The sequence below is a fragment of the Symphalangus syndactylus genome, chromosome 14, assembly GCF_028878055.3.
Source record: "Symphalangus syndactylus isolate Jambi chromosome 14, NHGRI_mSymSyn1-v2.1_pri, whole genome shotgun sequence".
In the NCBI taxonomy this organism is placed as follows: domain Eukaryota; kingdom Metazoa; phylum Chordata; class Mammalia; order Primates; family Hylobatidae; genus Symphalangus; species Symphalangus syndactylus.
The window spans coordinates 58,416,828-58,430,562 of NC_072436.2; positions in this window are offsets into that span (position 1 = coordinate 58,416,828).

The window sequence follows — 13,735 nt, forward strand, 5'->3', positions numbered from 1 at the left end:
TCTGTGTAGTTCTTACTTGAAGATATTCCTTTTTCCACTAAAGGCCCCTTAGCGCTCAGAATGTCCACTTGCAGCTACTGCAGAGAGAGTGTTTCAGAGCTGCTCAATTAAAAGTAAGCTTCAACTCTGTTAACCGAATGTTCAGAGCCCAAAGAAGTTTCACACAATGCTTCTGTGTAGTTTTTATTTGAAGATATTTCTTCTTCCACTATAGGCCCCTTAGTGCTCTGAATATCCACTTCCAGTTTCTACAGAGAGAGTGTTTCAGAACTGCTGAATCAAAAGTAAGCTTCAACTGTGTTAGTTGAATGCACAGAACAGAAAGAAATTTCACAGAATGCTTCTGTGTAGTTTTTATTTGAAGTTATTCCTTTTTCCACTATAGGCCCCTTAGCGCTCCGAATGTCCACTTGCACTTTCTACAGAAAGAGTGTTTCAGATGTGCACAATCCAAAGTAAGCTTCAAGTCTGCTAGTTGAAAGCGCAGAACAGAGAGAAGTTTCACAGAATACTTCTGTGTAGTTTTTATTGGAAGATATTCCTTTTTCCAATGTAGGCCCCTTAGCGATCGGAATGTCCACTTGCAGTTTCCGCAGAAGCAGTGTTTTAGAACTGCTGAATCAAAAGTAAGGCTCAACTCTGTTAGTTGAATGCAAAGAAGAGAAAGAAGTTTCACTGAATGCTTCTGTGTTGTTTTTATTTGAAGATATTCCTTTTTCAAATAAAGGATCCTAAGCCCTCCAAATGTCCACTTGCAGTTTCTACAGAAAGAGTGTTTCAGAACTGCTCAATGCAAAGTACAGTTCAACTCTTTTAGTTGAATGCACAGAACAGAAAGAAGTTTCACAGAATGCTTCTGTGTAGCTTTTATTTGAAGATACTCCTCTTTCCACTATAGGCCCTTTAGCGCTCCGATTGTCCACATGTAATTTCTACAGAAAGTTTGCTTCAGAACTGCTCACTAAAAAGTAAGGTTCAACTCTGTTAGTTGAATGCACAGAACAGAAAGAAGTTTCGCAGAATGCTTCTCTGTAGTTTTTATTTGAAGATATTCCTTTTTCCAATAGAGGACCCTTGGCGCTCCAATTGTTCACTTGCAGTTTCCCCAGAAGGAGTGTTTCAGAACTTCTCAATCAAAGTAATGTTAAATTCTGTTAGTTGAATGCACAGAACAGAAAGAAGTTTCACAGAATGCTTCTGTGTAGTTTTTATTTGAAGTTATTCCTTTTTCCACTATAGGCCCCTTAGTGCTCCGAATGTCCACTGGCACTTTCTACAGAAAGAGTGTTTCAGATGTGCACAATGCAAAGTAAGTTTCAACTCTGTTAGTTGAATGCAAAGAAGAGAAAGAAGTTTCACAGAATGCTTCTGTGTTGTTTTTATTTGAAGATATTCCTTTTTCCACTTAAGGATCCTAAGCCCTCCAAATGTCCACTTGCAGTTTCTACAGAAAGAGTGTTTCAGAACTGCTCAATGCAAAGTAAAGTTCAACTCTTTTAGCTGAATGCACAGAAAAGAAAGAAGTTTCACAGAATGTTTCTGTGTAGCTTTTATTTGAAGATAGTCCTGTTTCCACTATAGGCCCTTTATCGCTCCGATTGTCCACTTGCAATTTCTACAGAAAGTGTGCTTCAGAACTGCTCATTAAAAAGTAAGGTTCAACTCTGTTAGTTGAATGCACAGAACAGAAAGAAGCTTCGCAGAATGCTTCTCTGTAGTTTTTATTTGAAGATATTCCTTTTTCCAATAGAGGACCCTTGGCGCTCCAATTGTTCACTTGCAGTTTCCCCAGAAGGAGTGTTTCAGAACTTCTCAATCAAAAGTAATGTTAAATTCTGTTAGTTGAATGCACAGAACAGAAAGAAGTTTCGCAGAATGCTTCTGTGTAGTTCTTACTTGAAGAGATTCCTTTTTCCACTAAAGGCCCCTTAGCGCTCAGAATGTCCACTTGCAGCTACTGCAGAGAGAGTGTTTCAGAGCTGCTCAATTAAAAGTAAGCTTCAACTCTGTTAACCGAATGTTCAGAGCCCAAAGAAGTTTCACACAATGCTTCTGTGTAGTTTTTATTTGAAGATATTTCTTCTTCCACTATAGGCCCCTTAGTGCTCTGAATATCCACTTCCAGTTTCTACAGAGAGAGTGTTTCAGAACTGCTGAATCAAAAGTAAGCTTCAACTGTGTTAGTTGAATGCACAGAACAGAAAGAAATTTCACAGAATGCTTCTGTGTAGTTTTTATTTGAAGTTATTCCTTTTTCCACTATAGGCCCCTTAGCGCTCCGAATGTCCACTTGCACTTTCTACAGAAAGAGTGTTTCAGATGTGCACAATCCAAAGTAAGCTTCAAGTCTGCTAGTTGAAAGCGCAGAACAGAGAGAAGTTTCACAGAATACTTCTGTGTAGTTTTTATTGGAAGATATTCCTTTTTCCAATGTAGGCCCCTTAGCGATCGGAATGTCCACTTGCAGTTTCCGCAGAAGCAGTGTTTTAGAACTGCTGAATCAAAAGTAAGGCTCAACTCTGTTAGTTGAATGCAAAGAAGAGAAAGAAGTTTCACTGAATGCTTCTGTGTTGTTTTTATTTGAAGATATTCCTTTTTCAACTAAAGGATCCTAAGCCCTCCAAATGTCCACTTGCAGTTTCTACAGAAAGAGTGTTTCAGAACTGCTCAATGCAAAGTACAGTTCAACTCTTTTAGTTGAATGCACAGAACAGAAAGAAGTTTCACAGAATGCTTCTGTGTAGCTTTATTTGAAGATACTCCTCTTTCCACTATAGGCCCTTTAGCGCTCCGATTGTCCACATGTAATTTCTACAGAAAGTTTGCTTCAGAACTGCTCACTAAAATGTAAGGTTCAACTCTGTTAGTTGAATGCACAGAACAGAAAGAAGTTTCGCAGAATGCTTCTCTGTAGTTTTTATTTGAAGATATTCCTTTTTCCAATAGAGGACCCTTGGCGCTCCAATTGTTCACTTGCAGTTTCCCCAGAAGGAGTGTTTCAGAACTTCTCAATCAAAGTAATGTTAAATTCTGTTAGTTGAATGCACAGAACAGAAAGAAGTTTCACAGAATGTTTCTGTGTAGTTTTTATTTGAAGTTATTCCTTTTTCCACTATAGGCCCCTTAGCGCTCCGAATGTCCACTGGCACTTTCTACAGAAAGAGTGTTTCAGATGTGCACAATCCAAAGTAAGGTTCAACTCTGTTAGTTGAATGCAAAGAAGAGAAAGAAGTTTCACAGAATGCTTCTGTGTTGTTTTTATTTGAAGATATTCCTTTTTCCACTTAAGGATCCTAAGCCCTCCAAATGTCCATTTGCAGTTTCTACAGAAAGAGTGTTTCAGAACTGCTCAATGCAAAGTAAAGTTCAACTCTTTTAGCTGAATGCACAGAAAAGAAAGAAGTTTCACAGAATGTTTCTGTGTAGCTTTTATTTGAAGATAGTCCTGTTTCCACTATAGGCCCTTTATCGCTCCGATTGTCCACTTGCAATTTCTACAGAAAGTGTGCTTCAGAACTGCTCATTAAAAAGTAAGGTTCAACTCTGTTAGTTGAATGCACAGAACAGAAAGAAGTTTCGCAGAATGCTTCTCTGTAGTTTTTATTTGAAGATATTCCTTTTTCCACATTAGGTCCCTCAGCGCTTCGAACTTCCGCTTTCAATTTGTACACAAATAGTTTTGCAGATCTGCTGAACCAAAAGTAAGGTTCACTTCTGTTGGTTGAATGCGCCTAAGAGAAAGAAGTTTCACAGAATGTTTCTGTGTAGTTTTTAGTTGAAGATAGTCCTTTTTCCACAATAGATCCCTTATCGCTATGAATGTCCACTTGCAGTTTCTACTGAAAGAGTGTTTCAGAACTGTTCAATCAAAAGTAAGGTTGAACTCTGTCAATTGAATGCACGGAACAGAAAGAAGTTTCACAGAATGCTTCTGTGTAGTTTCTATTTGAAGATATTCTTTCTGCCACTAAAGGCCCCTAAGCGCTCAGAATGTCCACCTGCAGTTTCTACAGAAAGAGTGTTTCAGAAATGCTCAAAGGAAGGTTCCACTCTGTTAATTGAATGCGCAGAACAGAAAGAATCCTCACAAAATGCTTCTGTGTAGTTTTTATTTGAAGATATTTCATTTTCCACTATACGCCCCTTAATGCTCTGAATGCCCACTTGCAGTTTCTACAGAAAGAGTGTTTCAGAACTGCTGAATCAAAAGTAAGTTTCAACTCTGTTAGTAGAATGCACAGAACAGAAAGGAGTTTCAGAGAATGCTTCTGTGTAGTTTTTATTTGAAGTTATTCCTTTTTCCACTATAGGCCCCTTAGCGCTCCGAATGTCCACTTGCAGTTTCTACAGAAAGAGTGTTTCAGAAGTGTTCAATCAAAAGTAATGTTGAACTCTGTGAGGTCAATGCACAGAACAGAAAGAAGTTTCGCAGAATGCTTCTGTGTAGTTCTTACTTGAAGATATTCCTTTTTCCACTAAAGGCCCCTTAGCGCTCAGAATGTCCACTTGCAGCTACTGCAGAGAGAGTGTTTCAGAGCTGCTCAATTAAAAGTAAGCTTCAACTCTGTTAACCGAATGTTCAGAGCCCAAAGAAGTTTCACACAATGCTTCTGTGTAGTTTTTATTTGAAGATATTTCTTCTTCCACTATAGGCCCCTTAGTGCTCTGAATATCCACTTCCAGTTTCTACAGAGAGAGTGTTTCAGAACTGCTGAATCAAAAGTAAGCTTCAACTGTGTTAGTTGAATGCACAGAACAGAAAGAAATTTCACAGAATGCTTCTGTGTAGTTTTTATTTGAAGTTATTCCTTTTTCCACTATAGGCCCCTTAGCGCTCCGAATGTCCACTTGCACTTTCTACAGAAAGAGTGTTTCAGATGTGCACAATCCAAAGTAAGCTTCAAGTCTGCTAGTTGAAAGCGCAGAACAGAGAGAAGTTTCACAGAATACTTCTGTGTAGTTTTTATTGGAAGATATTCCTTTTTCCAATGTAGGCCCCTTAGCGATCGGAATGTCCACTTGCAGTTTCCGCAGAAGCAGTGTTTTAGAACTGCTGAATCAAAAGTAAGGCTCAACTCTGTTAGTTGAATGCAAAGAAGAGAAAGAAGTTTCACTGAATGCTTCTGTGTTGTTTTTATTTGAAGATATTCCTTTTTCAACTAAAGGATCCTAAGCCCTCCAAATGTCCACTTGCAGTTTCTACAGAAAGAGTGTTTCAGAACTGCTCAATGCAAAGTACAGTTCAACTCTTTTAGTTGAATGCACAGAACAGAAAGAAGTTTCACAGAATGCTTCTGTGTAGCTTTTATTTGAAGATACTCCTCTTTCCACTATAGGCCCTTTAGCGCTCCGATTGTCCACATGTAATTTCTACAGAAAGTTTGCTTCAGAACTGCTCACTAAAAAGTAAGGTTCAACTCTGTTAGTTGAATGCACAGAACAGAAAGAAGTTTCGCAGAATGCTTCTCTGTAGTTTTTATTTGAAGATATTCCTTTTTCCAATAGAGGACCCTTGGCGCTCCAATTGTTCACTTGCAGTTTCCCCAGAAGGAGTGTTTCAGAACTTCTCAATCAAAGTAATGTTAAATTCTGTTAGTTGAATGCACAGAACAGAAAGAAGTTTCACAGAATGCTTCTGTGTAGTTTTTATTTGAAGTTATTCCTTTTTCCACTATAGGCCCCTTAGTGCTCCGAATGTCCACTGGCACTTTCTACAGAAAGAGTGTTTCAGATGTGCACAATGCAAAGTAAGTTTCAACTCTGTTAGTTGAATGCAAAGAAGAGAAAGAAGTTTCACAGAATGCTTCTGTGTTGTTTTTATTTGAAGATATTCCTTTTTCCACTTAAGGATCCTAAGCCCTCCAAATGTCCACTTGCAGTTTCTACAGAAAGAGTGTTTCAGAACTGCTCAATGCAAAGTAAAGTTCAACTCTTTTAGCTGAATGCACAGAAAAGAAAGAAGTTTCACAGAATGTTTCTGTGTAGCTTTTATTTGAAGATAGTCCTGTTTCCACTATAGGCCCTTTATCGCTCCGATTGTCCACTTGCAATTTCTACAGAAAGTGTGCTTCAGAACTGCTCATTAAAAAGTAAGGTTCAACTCTGTTAGTTGAATGCACAGAACAGAAAGAAGCTTCGCAGAATGCTTCTCTGTAGTTTTTATTTGAAGATATTCCTTTTTCCAATAGAGGACCCTTGGCGCTCCAATTGTTCACTTGCAGTTTCCCCAGAAGGAGTGTTTCAGAACTTCTCAATCAAAAGTAATGTTAAATTCTGTTAGTTGAATGCACAGAACAGAAAGAAGTTTCGCAGAATGCTTCTGTGTAGTTCTTACTTGAAGATATTCCTTTTTCCACTAAAGGCCCCTTAGCGCTCAGAATGTCCACTTGCAGCTACTGCAGAGAGAGTGTTTCAGAGCTGCTCAATTAAAAGTAAGCTTCAACTCTGTTAACCGAATGTTCAGAGCCCAAAGAAGTTTCACACAATGCTTCTGTGTAGTTTTTATTTGAAGATATTTCTTCTTCCACTATAGGCCCCTTAGTGCTCTGAATATCCAATTCCAGTTTCTACAGAGAGAGTGTTTCAGAACTGCTGAATCAAAAGTAAGCTTCAACTGTGTTAGTTGAATGCACAGAACAGAAAGAAATTTCACAGAATGCTTCTGTGTAGTTTTTATTTGAAGTTATTCCTTTTTCCACTATAGGCCCCTTAGCGCTCCGAATGTCCACTTGCACTTTCTACAGAAAGAGTGTTTCAGATGTGCACAATCCAAAGTAAGCTTCAAGTCTGCTAGTTGAAAGCGCAGAACAGAGAGAAGTTTCACAGAATACTTCTGTGTAGTTTTTATTGGAAGATATTCCTTTTTCCAATGTAGGCCCCTTAGCGATCGGAATGTCCACTTGCAGTTTCCGCAGAAGCAGTGTTTTAGAACTGCTGAATCAAAAGTAAGGCTCAACTCTGTTAGTTGAATGCAAAGAAGAGAAAGAAGTTTCACTGAATGCTTCTGTGTTGTTTTTATTTGAAGATATTCCTTTTTCAACTAAAGGATCCTAAGCCCTCCAAATGTCCACTTGCAGTTTCTACAGAAAGAGTGTTTCAGAACTGCTCAATGCAAAGTACAGTTCAACTCTTTTAGTTGAATGCACAGAACAGAAAGAAGTTTCACAGAATGCTTCTGTGTAGCTTTATTTGAAGATACTCCTCTTTCCACTATAGGCCCTTTAGCGCTCCGATTGTCCACATGTAATTTCTACAGAAAGTTTGCTTCAGAACTGCTCACTAAAATGTAAGGTTCAACTCTGTTAGTTGAATGCACAGAACAGAAAGAAGTTTCGCAGAATGCTTCTCTGTAGTTTTTATTTGAAGATATTCCTTTTTCCAATAGAGGACCCTTGGCGCTCCAATTGTTCACTTGCAGTTTCCCCAGAAGGAGTGTTTCAGAACTTCTCAATCAAAAGTAATGTTAAATTCTGTTAGTTGAATGCACAGAACAGAAAGAAGTTTCGCAGAATGCTTCTGTGTAGTTTTTATTTGAAGTTATTCCTTTTTCCACTATAGGCCCCTTAGCGCTCCGAATGTCCACTGGCACTTTCTACAGAAAGAGTGTTTCAGATGTGCACAATCCAAAGTAAGGTTCAACTCTGTTAGTTGAATGCAAAGAAGAGAAAGAAGTTTCACAGAATGCTTCTGTGTTGTTTTTATTTGAAGATATTCCTTTTTCCACTTAAGGATCCTAAGCCCTCCAAATGTCCATTTGCAGTTTCTACAGAAAGAGTGTTTCAGAACTGCTCAATGCAAAGTAAAGTTCAACTCTTTTAGCTGAATGCACAGAAAAGAAAGAAGTTTCACAGAATGTTTCTGTGTAGCTTTTATTTGAAGATAGTCCTGTTTCCACTATAGGCCCTTTATCGCTCCGATTGTCCACTTGCAATTTCTACAGAAAGTGTGCTTCAGAACTGCTCATTAAAAAGTAAGGTTCAACTCTGTTAGTTGAATGCACAGAACAGAAAGAAGTTTCGCAGAATGCTTCTCTGTAGTTTTTATTTGAAGATATTCCTTTTTCCACATTAGGTCCCTCAGCGCTTCGAACTTCCGCTTTCAATTTGTACACAAATAGTTTTGCAGATCTGCTGAACCAAAAGTAAGGTTCACTTCTGTTGGTTGAATGCGCCTAAGAGAAAGAAGTTTCACAGAATGTTTCTGTGTAGTTTTTAGTTGAAGATAGTCCTTTTTCCACAATAGATCCCTTATCGCTATGAATGTCCACTTGCAGTTTCTACTGAAAGAGTGTTTCAGAACTGTTCAATCAAAAGTAAGGTTGAACTCTGTCAATTGAATGCACGGAACAGAAAGAAGTTTCACAGAATGCTTCTGTGTAGTTTCTATTTGAAGATATCCTTTCTGCCACTAAAGGCCCCTAAGCGCTCAGAATGTCCACCTGCAGTTTCTACAGAAAGAGTGTTTCAGAAATGCTAAAAGGAAGGTTCCACTCTGTTAATTGAATGCGCAGAACAGAAAGAATCCTCACAAAATGCTTCTGTGTAGTTTTTATTTGAAGATATTTCATTTTCCACTATACGCCCCTTAATGCTCTGAATGCCCACTTGCAGTTTCTACAGAAAGAGTGTTTCAGAACTGCTGAATCAAAAGTAAGTTTCAACTCTGTTAGTAGAATGCACAGAACAGAAAGGAGTTTCAGAGAATGCTTCTGTGTAGTTTTTATTTGAAGTTATTCCTTTTTCCACTATAGGCCCCTTAGCGCTCCGAATGTCCACTTGCAGTTTCTACAGAAAGAGTGTTTCAGAAGTGTTCAATCAAAAGTAATGTTGAACTCTGTGAGGTCAATGCACAGAACAGAAAGAAGTTTCGCAGAATGCTTCTGTGTAGTTCTTACTTGAAGATATTCCTTTTTCCACTAAAGGCCCCTTAGCGCTCAGAATGTCCACTTGCAGCTACTGCAGAGAGAGTGTTTCAGAGCTGCTCAATTACAAGTAAGCTTCAACTCTGTTAACCGAATGTTCAGAGCCCAAAGAAGTTTCACACAATGCTTCTGTGTAGTTTTTATTTGAAGATATTTCTTCTTCCACTATAGGCCCCTTAGTGCTCTGAATATCCACTTCCAGTTTCTACAGAGAAAGTGTTTCAGAACTGCTGAATCAAAAGTAAGCTTCAACTGTGTTAGTTGAATGCACAGAAGAGAAAGAAATTTCACAGAATGCTTCTGTGTAGTTTTTATTTGAAGTTATTCCTTTTTCCACTATAGGCCCCTTAGCGCTCCGAATGTCCACTTGCACTTTCTACAGAAAGAGTGTTTCAGATGTGCACAATCCAAAGTAAGCTTCAAGTCTGCTAGTTGAAAGCGCAGAACAGAGAGAAGTTTCACAGAATACTTCTGTGTAGTTTTTATTGGAAGATATTCCTTTTTCCAATGTAGGCCCCTTAGCGATCGGAATGTCCACTTGCAGTTTCCGCAGAAGCAGTGTTTTAGAACTGCTGAATCAAAAGTAAGGCTCAACTCTGTTAGTTGAATGCAAAGAAGAGAAAGAAGTTTCACTGAATGCTTCTGTGTTGTTTTTATTTGAAGATATTCCTTTTTCAACTAAAGGATCCTAAGCCCTCCAAATGTCCACTTGCAGTTTCTACAGAAAGAGTGTTTCAGAACTGCTCAATGCAAAGTACAGTTCAACTCTTTTAGTTGAATGCACAGAACAGAAAGAAGTTTCACAGAATGCTTCTGTGTAGCTTTTATTTGAAGATACTCCTCTTTCCACTATAGGCCCTTTAGCGCTCCGATTGTCCACATGTAATTTCTACAGAAAGTTTGCTTCAGAACTGCTCACTAAAAAGTAAGGTTCAACTCTGTTAGTTGAATGCACAGAACAGAAAGAAGTTTAGCAGAATGCTTCTCTGTAGTTTTTATTTGAAGATATTCCTTTTTCCAATAGAGGACCCTTGGCGCTCCAATTGTTCACTTGCAGTTTCCCCAGAAGGAGTGTTTCAGAACTTCTCAATCAAAGTAATGTTAAATTCTGTTAGTTGAATGCACAGAACAGAAAGAAGTTTCACAGAATGTTTCTGTGTAGTTTTTATTTGAAGTTATTCCTTTTTCCACTATAGGCCCCTTAGCGCTCCGAATGTCCACTGGCACTTTCTACAGAAAGAGTGTTTCAGATGTGCACAATGCAAAGTAAGGTTCAACTCTGTTAGTTGAATGCAAAGAAGAGAAAGAAGTTTCACAGAATGCTTCTGTGTTGTTTTTATTTGAAGATATTCCTTTTTCCACTTAAGGATCCTAAGCCCTCCAAATGTCCACTTGCAGTTTCTACAGAAAGAGTGTTTCAGAACTGCTCAATGCAAAGTAAAGTTCAACTCCTTAAGCTGAATGCACAGAAAAGAAAGAAGTTTCACAGAATGTTTCTGTGTAGCTTTTATTTGAAGATAGTCCTGTTTCCACTATAGGCCCTTTATCGCTCCGATTGTCCACTTGCAATTTCTACAGAAAGTGTGCTTCAGAACTGCTCATTAAAAAGTAAGGTTCAACTCTGTTAGTTGAATGCACAGAACAGAAAGAAGCTTCGCAGAATGCTTCTCTGTAGTTTTTATTTGAAGATATTCCTTTTTCCAATAGAGGACCCTTGGCGCTCCAATTATTCACTTGCAGTTTCCCCAGAAGGAGTGTTTCAGAACATCTCAATCAAAAGTAATGTTAAATTCTGTTAGTTGAATGCACAGAACAGAAAGAAGTTTCGCAGAATGCTTCTGTGTAGTTCTTACTTGAAGATATTCCTTTTTCCACTAAAGGCCCCTTAGCGCTCAGAATGTCCACTTGCAGCTACTGCAGAGAGAGTGTTTCAGAGCTGCTCAATTAAAAGTAAGCTTCAACTCTGTTAACCGAATGTTCAGAGCCCAAAGAAGTTTCACACAATGCTTCTGTGTAGTTTTTATTTGAAGATATTTCTTCTTCCACTATAGGCCCCTTAGTGCTCTGAATATCCACTTCCAGTTTCTACAGAGAGAGTGTTTCAGAACTGCTGAATCAAAAGTAAGCTTCAACTGTGTTAGTTGAATGCACAGAACAGAAAGAAATTTCACAGAATGCTTCTGTGTAGTTTTTATTTGAAGTTATTCCTTTTTCCACTATAGGCCCCTTAGCGCTCCGAATGTCCACTTGCACTTTCTACAGAAAGAGTGTTTCAGATGTGCACAATCCAAAGTAAGCTTCAAGTGTGCTAGTTGAAAGCGCAGAACAGAGAGAAGTTTCACAGAATACTTCTGTGTAGTTTTTATTGGAAGATATTCCTTTTTCCAATGTAGGCCCCTTAGCGATCGGAATGTCCACTTGCAGTTTCCGCAGAAGCAGTGTTTTAGAACTGCTGAATCAAAAGTAAGGCTCAACTCTGTTAGTTGAATGCAAAGAAGAGAAAGAAGTTTCACTGAATGCTTCTGTGTTGTTTTTATTTGAAGATATTCCTTTTTCAACTAAAGGATCCTAAGCCCTCCAAATGTCCACTTGCAGTTTCTACAGAAAGAGTGTTTCAGAACTGCTCAATGCAAAGTACAGTTCAACTCTTTTAGTTGAATGCACAGAACAGAAAGAAGTTTCACAGAATGCTTCTGTGTAGCTTTTATTTGAAGATACTCCTCTTTCCACTATAGGCCCTTTAGCGCTCCGATTGTCCACATGTAATTTCTACAGAAAGTTTGCTTCAGAACTGCTCACTAAAAAGTAAGGTTCAACTCTGTTAGTTGAATGCACAGAACAGAAAGAAGTTTAGCAGAATGCTTCTCTGTAGTTTTTATTTGAAGGTATTCCTTTTTCCAATAGAGGACCCTTGGCGCTCCAATTGTTCACTTGCAGTTTCCCCAGAAGGAGTGTTTCAGAACTTCTCAATCAAAGTAATGTTAAATTCTGTTAGTTGAATGCACAGAACAGAAAGAAGTTTCACAGAATGTTTCTGTGTAGTTTTTATTTGAAGTTATTCCTTTTTCCACTATAGGCCCCTTAGCGCTCCGAATGTCCACTGGCACTTTCTACAGAAAGAGTGTTTCAGATGTGCACAATCCAAAGTAAGGTTCAACTCTGTTAGTTGAATGCAAAGAAGAGAAAGAAGTTTCACAGAATGCTTCTGTGTTGTTTTTATTTGAAGATATTCCTTTTTCCACTTAAGGATCCTAAGCCCTCCAAATGTCCATTTGCAGTTTCTACAGAAAGAGTGTTTCAGAACTGCTCAATGAAAAGTAAAGTTCAACTCTTTTAGCTGAATGCACAGAAAAGAAAGAAGTTTCACAGAATGTTTCTGTGTAGCTTTTATTTGACGATAGTCCTGTTTCCACTATAGGCCCTTTATCGCTCCGATTGTCCACTTGCAATTTCTACAGAAAGTGTGCTTCAGAACTGCTCATTAAAAAGTAAGGTTCAACTCTGTTAGTTGAATGCACAGAACAGAAAGAAGTTTCGCAGAATGCTTCTCTGTAGTTTTTATTTGAAGATATTCCTTTTTCCACATTAGGTCCCTCAGCGCTTCGAACTTCCGCTTTCAATTTGTACACAAATAGTTTTGCAGATCTGCTGAACCAAAAGTAAGGTTCACTTCTGTTGGTTGAATGCGCCTAAGAGAAAGAAGTTTCACAGAATGTTTCTGTGTAGTTTTTAGTTGAAGATAGTCCTTTTTCCACAATAGATCCCTTATCGCTATGAATGTCCACTTGCAGTTTCTACTGAAAGAGTGTTTCAGAACTGTTCAATCAAAAGTAAGGTTGAACTCTGTCAATTGAATGCACGGAACAGAAAGAAGTTTCACAGAATGCTTCTGTGTAGTTTCTATTTGAAGATATTCTTTCTGCCACTAAAGGCCCCTAAGCGCTCAGAATGTCCACCTGCAGTTTCTACAGAAAGAGTGTTTCAGAAATGCTCAAAGGAAGGTTCCACTCTGTTAATTGAATGCGCAGAACAGAAAGAATCCTCACAAAATGCTTCTGTGTAGTTTTTATTTGAAGATATTTCATTTTCCACTATACGCCCCTTAATGCTCTGAATGCCCACTTGCAGTTTCTACAGAAAGAGTGTTTCAGAACTGCTGAATCAAAAGTAAGTTTCAACTCTGTTAGTAGAATGCACAGAACAGAAAGGAGTTTCAGAGAATGCTTCTGTGTAGTTTTTATTTGAAGTTATTCCTTTTTCCACTATAGGCCCCTTAGCGCTCCGAATGTCCACTTGCAGTTTCTACAGAAAGAGTGTTTCAGAAGTGTTCAATCAAAAGTAATGTTGAACTCTGTGAGGTCAATGCACAGAACAGAAAGAAGTTTCGCAGAATGCTTCTGTGTAGTTCTTACTTGAAGATATTCCTTTTTCCACTAAAGGCCCCTTAGCGCTCAGAATGTCCACTTGCAGCTACTGCAGAGAGAGTGTTTCAGAGCTGCTCAATTAAAAGTAAGCTTCAACTCTGTTAACCGAATGTTCAGAGCCCAAAGAAGTTTCACACAATGCTTCTGTGTAGTTTTTATTTGAAGATATTTCTTCTTCCACTATAGGCCCCTTAGTGCTCTGAATATCCACTTCCAGTTTCTACAGAGAGAGTGTTTCAGAACTGCTGAATCAAAAGTAAGCTTCAACTGTGTTAGTTGAATGCACAGAACAGAAAGAAATTTCACAGAATGCTTCTGTGTAGTTTTTATTTGAAGTTATTCCTTTTTCCACTATAGGCCCCTTAGCGCTCCGAATGTCCACTTGCACTTT